General features: G+C 35.2%; 1 pseudogene; it reads right to left on the bottom strand.

Moving 5' to 3' along the window:
- Window positions 1–3,831: 3,831 nt before the first annotated feature.
- Window positions 3,832–4,706, bottom strand: LOC137763526 (AP-3 complex subunit sigma-1 pseudogene; annotated as a pseudogene).
- Window positions 4,707–5,414: the final 708 nt, after the last annotated feature.

The raw sequence follows: 5,414 nt of genomic DNA, 5'->3' as shown, positions 1-5,414 counted from the left end.
ACAAATATAATGTGAGCCACATATGTAAGTCTAAAGTTAAAAAAGTTAAAATTAATTAGTACCTATATATTATTTCACAGTGTATCCAAAGTGTTATCGATTCAATGTGTGATCCATAACCATTTTACTTTGTTTTATTGTATTAAGACCTGAAATCTGGTGTGTATTTTACTCTTACAGGACATCTCAATCTGAACCAGCCACCTTTCAATGCTTTAATAGCTCCATGTGGCTAGTGCCTGCCATATTGGACAATGTAAGTCTAAAATTTATTCTCCTTTGTCAGCCTTAGGAAAACTAGGGTAATTTAAAAATACCCATTTGGAAATGGAACAAAAAAAGAACAATAATTAACTGTCAATAAACATTACAGTTTTCCTAAGCTTGGGTTATCCAGGAGTTATTCCTCAAGCAAGATCAAAGTGTTCATAACGTGCCAATTATTGCACATTAAATCAGCAAAATTGTTATGTGCTCCTAAAATCAGGAGCTCTAAATCACTACAGAGAGTAGTAAATGTATTCATTAGAAGATAGGATCTAAGGGCTTCCCTGGTGGCGCAGTGGTTGAGAGTCTGCCTGCCAATGCAGGGGACACGGGTTCGAGCCCTGGTCTGGGAAGATCCCACGTGCCGCGGAGCAACTAGGCCTGTGAGCCACAATTACTGAGCCTGCGCGTCTGGAGCCTGTGCTCCACAACAAGAGAGGCCGCGATAGTGAGAGGCGCGCGCACCGTGATGAGGAGTGGCCCCCGCTCGCCACAACTAGAGAAAGCCCTAGCACAGAAACGAAGACCCAACACAGCCATAAATAAATAAATAAATAAATAAATAAATAAATAAATAAATAAATAAATAAAAAAGAAGATAGGATCTAAGAATTTTTCCCCTGTTTTTAAAATTAACAATCCAAAGTCTTTCAGTTCAGTATGGATAAAAATATGACACTGGCATAAATTGAAGAAAACATGATATCATTTAATAATTTTGACATCATCAGTTTTCCAGTGAACATGATAAATCCCCCCAGTGACAGGATTATTCTTCACTCCGTGAATGCAGAGTGAATAAAGGACACAGACTAACTTATCATGCTCTGGATGGCCTCTACCTACTGCCAAACCATTGCATGTGCATGCCTTGATCACATGCAAACTTCTGTAAAACACTCAACTCGTGGCTGGGGAGATTATAGTTCTACTGCCAAAGTTCTAATTGAACTAATTTCAATGTAAATATTGGACCTATCTTATCCCAGCGTTTTGGCTAGCTTCACAAAGAGAAAAAATAAACTCTTGAAATAATTCAGTTCAGTGTTGAAAGAACTTATTTCAAACTGTCAGCACAATTGTTCAAAATGTTCCACACATAAATCAGTTTAAATGAGCCTGGTTAAAATGACCAAAACTCTGCCTCAATTCCCAGCAACTTGAAACACATAGATTTTTTCTCTTTCCTTTTAGGAGCTATACTCCTAGTGGAGAAAAATTATTTATACCATTTCTTATCAGGTAAGATAGATTTAATCTAAGTATAAATAATTTAAAACTTTAAATAATTATCTCACAATTCATTTTGATTTCTTTTTTTGGCTTCTGTGTGACATGCATATATATATATATATATATATATATATATATGTTTCAGGTGCACAACATTGTAATTCAACACCTATATATACTACAAAATGATTACCCCCACAAGCCTAGTTATCATCCTTCACCGTACAGTTGACCCTCTTCACCCATTTCACCCACCCACCCACAACCCTCTTGCCTCTGGTAACCATTTGTGTGTTCTCTGTATTCATGAGTTTGTTTTTGTTTTATTTTGTTTCTTCTTTTGGTTTTTTTTATAGTCCATATATGAGTGAAATCATATAGTATTTGTCTTTCTGCATCTGACTTATTTCACCTAGCGTAATATCTTTAAGGTCTATCCATGTTATCATAAATGGCAGGATTTCATTTTTATGGCTGAATAATATTCCATTTTATGTATTTATATACACCACATATTCTTTATCCATTCTTCCATTGATGGACACTTAGGTTGCTACCAGATTTGGGCTATTGTAAATAATGCTGCAGTGAACATAAAGGCGCATATATCTTTTTGAATTAGTGTTTTCATGTTCTTCAGTTAAATACCCAGAAGTAGAATAGCTTGGTCATATGGTAGTTCTATTTTTAATTTTCTGAGGCATCTCCATATTGTTTTCTATAGTGGCTTCACCAATTTATATTCCCACCAGCAGTGTATGAGTGTTCACTTTTCTCTGAATTCTCTCCAACATTTGTCGTTTCTTGTCCTTTCCATAACTGCCATTCTAACAGGTGTGAGGTTGATATCTCATCGTAGTTTTGACTTGCATTTCCCTAATAATTAGACATCGAGCATCTTAGATGTTGAGCATCTTTTCATGTGTCTGTTGACCATCTGTATGTCTTCTTTGACAAAATGTCTATTCATAGTCTCTGTCCATTTTTTAATCAGAATGTTTCTTTGTTGTTGAGTTGTATGAGTTCTTTATATATTTTGAATATTAACCCCTTATCACATGTATGATTTGCAATTATCTTCTCCCTTTCAGTAGGTTACCTTTTCATTTAGATGATGGTTTCCTTCACTGTGCAGAACTTTTTTAGTTTTAGTTTGATGTAGCCCCATTCTCATTTTCTTATTTTTACTTTTTTTCCCTTTCCTTTGGAGTCAGATTCAAAAAAAAAAAAAACAACTCTAAGTCCCATGTCAGTGAAGTGACTACCGATATTTTCTTCAAGGACTGTTATGATCTCAAGTCTTACATTTAAGTCTTAAATTCATTTTGAGTTAGTTTTTTTGTATAGTGTAAGATAGTGATCTAATTTCATTCTTTTTCATGTGGCTGTCCAGTTTTCCTAACACCATTTATTGAAAACACTGTTCTTCTCCATTATAGATTCTTTACTCCTTTGCCATAAATTAGTTGTTCTTATATGTGTGGGTTTATTTCTGGGCTTTCAGTTTTGTTTCATTGATCTGTGTGACTGTTTATGTGCCAGAATATGTTGTTTTGATTACTATACCTTTATAGTAATCAGGGAGTTTGATACCTCCAGCTTTGTTCTTCTTTCTCAAGATTGTTTTGGCTATTCAGGATCTTTTGTGGTTTCATACAAATATTAGAATTATTCACTCTAGTTCTGTGAAATGTGCCATTGGAATTTTGAAAAGGATTGCACTGAATTTGTAGGTTGCTTTGGGTAGTATGGACATTTTAACAATACTGAGTCTTCCAATCCACGACCAGGAAATTTCTTTCTATTTATTTTTGTCTTCTTCAATTTCTTTCATCAGTGTCTTATAGTTTTCAGAGTACAGGTCTTTCACCTCCTTGGTTAAATTTATTCCTAGGTATTTTATTCTTTTTGATGCAATTGTAAATGGGACTTTTAAAAATTTCTCTTTCTGATAGTTTGTTACCCCTGTATAGAAATGCCACAGATTTCTGTACACTTATTTTGTATCTTGTGACTTTACAGGATTCATTTATTAGTTCTTACAGCTTTTTGTTGGAGTCTTTAGGGTTTCTAGATATAGTATGATATCATCTGCAAATAGTGACAGTTTTACTTCTTCCTGATTTGGACGCCCTTTATTTCTTTTTTTTTTTTTTTTCTAGAAGTCCAGTTACCTTGGAGTTTATTTAAACTAAGAGAAAAAGGTGATAACGTTTTCATGCAATACATACTTCGTTCTTTAAATAACAATTCTGACAAATAACAGAAAGAACTAAGGAATGCTGTATTTGTGATCCATACAAAACACCAACATTTTGGGTTACACATAATTTAAAGAAATGTCCCAAACACTTTTCAAAATACTGTAGTAGCCAATACATAGAGGCATGCCTTAGGTGGCCATAGGAATGCAGTTTAGAAAATAAAGAAAAAAAATCACACTGTAACTACTCAATTTCTTCAAAATCACTGAACAAGAAAAGCAACAATGAACTTCCATACTGATTTTACATAACTTCTATACAGTACCTTGACTTAAATCCAAGAGCAAAAGTTAAGACTCTCCTCCTCTATTTTTGGTAAACAACTGCATGGTAAACTTAGATGACTTTTCCCCTGGATTTTACCTGGGAGTGGCCTTTTAAATTTTTTATTTAAAGGAGGGCAGGTTTGGCACTTTTATACTGATGTCAGCAATGTTAATATTTCTTGGGATCTCAGGAAGATTCATATTCTTTACAGCTGATACAGCACGGGCTGGAGCTCCCGCTAAGCCAGCCTCAGATTTCTCCAGTTTATTTTGTGCGTCAATTTGTGTAACAATCTCATTCATGTTGGTCTCCAATACCATTCCCCCCATCACCATTTCTGCAAGAATATTGGGAACCTTGTCTACATGGAAAATTAAATCCAGTTCACAGACGTTTTCAAAACACTTGTCTAATGTTTCCACAAATACTTGAATTAGATCTAAAATGCCAAGTTCACTTTCTGAAGAATCCACACAGAAGACAAAATATAATGTTGCATAATGTCTATATATCAGTTTGTTGTCAGATTCTCCAATTAATAATCCTCCTTCTAGGAAATTACAAACATTTTCATCTCTCTTAGATACCAAATGGAATGTCTCCCTGATGATTTGCCATTGTGTATCTTCACTGTAGGGCTGGTAGAACTTGGAGAGCCGTGGCTTCCCGTGGTTGTTAAAGATTAGGATTGCCTTGATCGTGGCTGAGCTGGGCCGACCGGGTGGGAGCAGGGGCCAGGGCGGGAGCCCTTTATTTCTTTTTCTTGCCTAATTGCTCTGGCTAGGACTTCCAGTACTATGTTAAATAAAAGTGGCAAGAGTGGGCATCCTGTCTTGTTCCTTATCTTAGAGGGAAAGCTTTGAGCTTTTCACCATTGATCATGATGTTAGCCGTGGGTTTGTCATATATGACTTCATTATGCTGAGGTACTTTCCCTTTAAACCCATTTTGTTGAGAGTTTTTTGATAAATGGATGTTGAATTTTGTCAAATGCCTTTTCTGCATCTATTGAGATGATCATATGATTTTCATACTTTATTTTGTTAAAGTGATGTATCACACTGGTTGATTTACAGATATTGAACCATCCTTGCATCCCTGGAATAAATCCCCCTTAATTATGGTGTATGATTCTTTTACTATATTGTTAGTTTTGGTTTACTAATGTTTTGTTGGGGATTTTTGCATCTATGTTCATCAGAGATATTGGTCTGTAATTTTCTTTTTTTGTGTTGTCATTGCCTGATTTTGATATCAGGGTAATGGTGGCTTCATAAAATGAGTTAGGAAGTGTCCTCTCCTCTTCAATTTTTTGTAAGTTTGAGAAGGACAGGTATTAACTCTTCTTCAAATGTTTGGTAGAATCCCCCTGTGAAGCCTTCC

Source organism: Eschrichtius robustus, chromosome 4 (genome assembly GCF_028021215.1).
Source record: "Eschrichtius robustus isolate mEscRob2 chromosome 4, mEscRob2.pri, whole genome shotgun sequence".
Classification (NCBI taxonomy): Eukaryota; Metazoa; Chordata; class Mammalia; order Artiodactyla; family Eschrichtiidae; genus Eschrichtius; species Eschrichtius robustus.
This window is presented reverse-complemented; position numbering and strand designations above follow the sequence as displayed.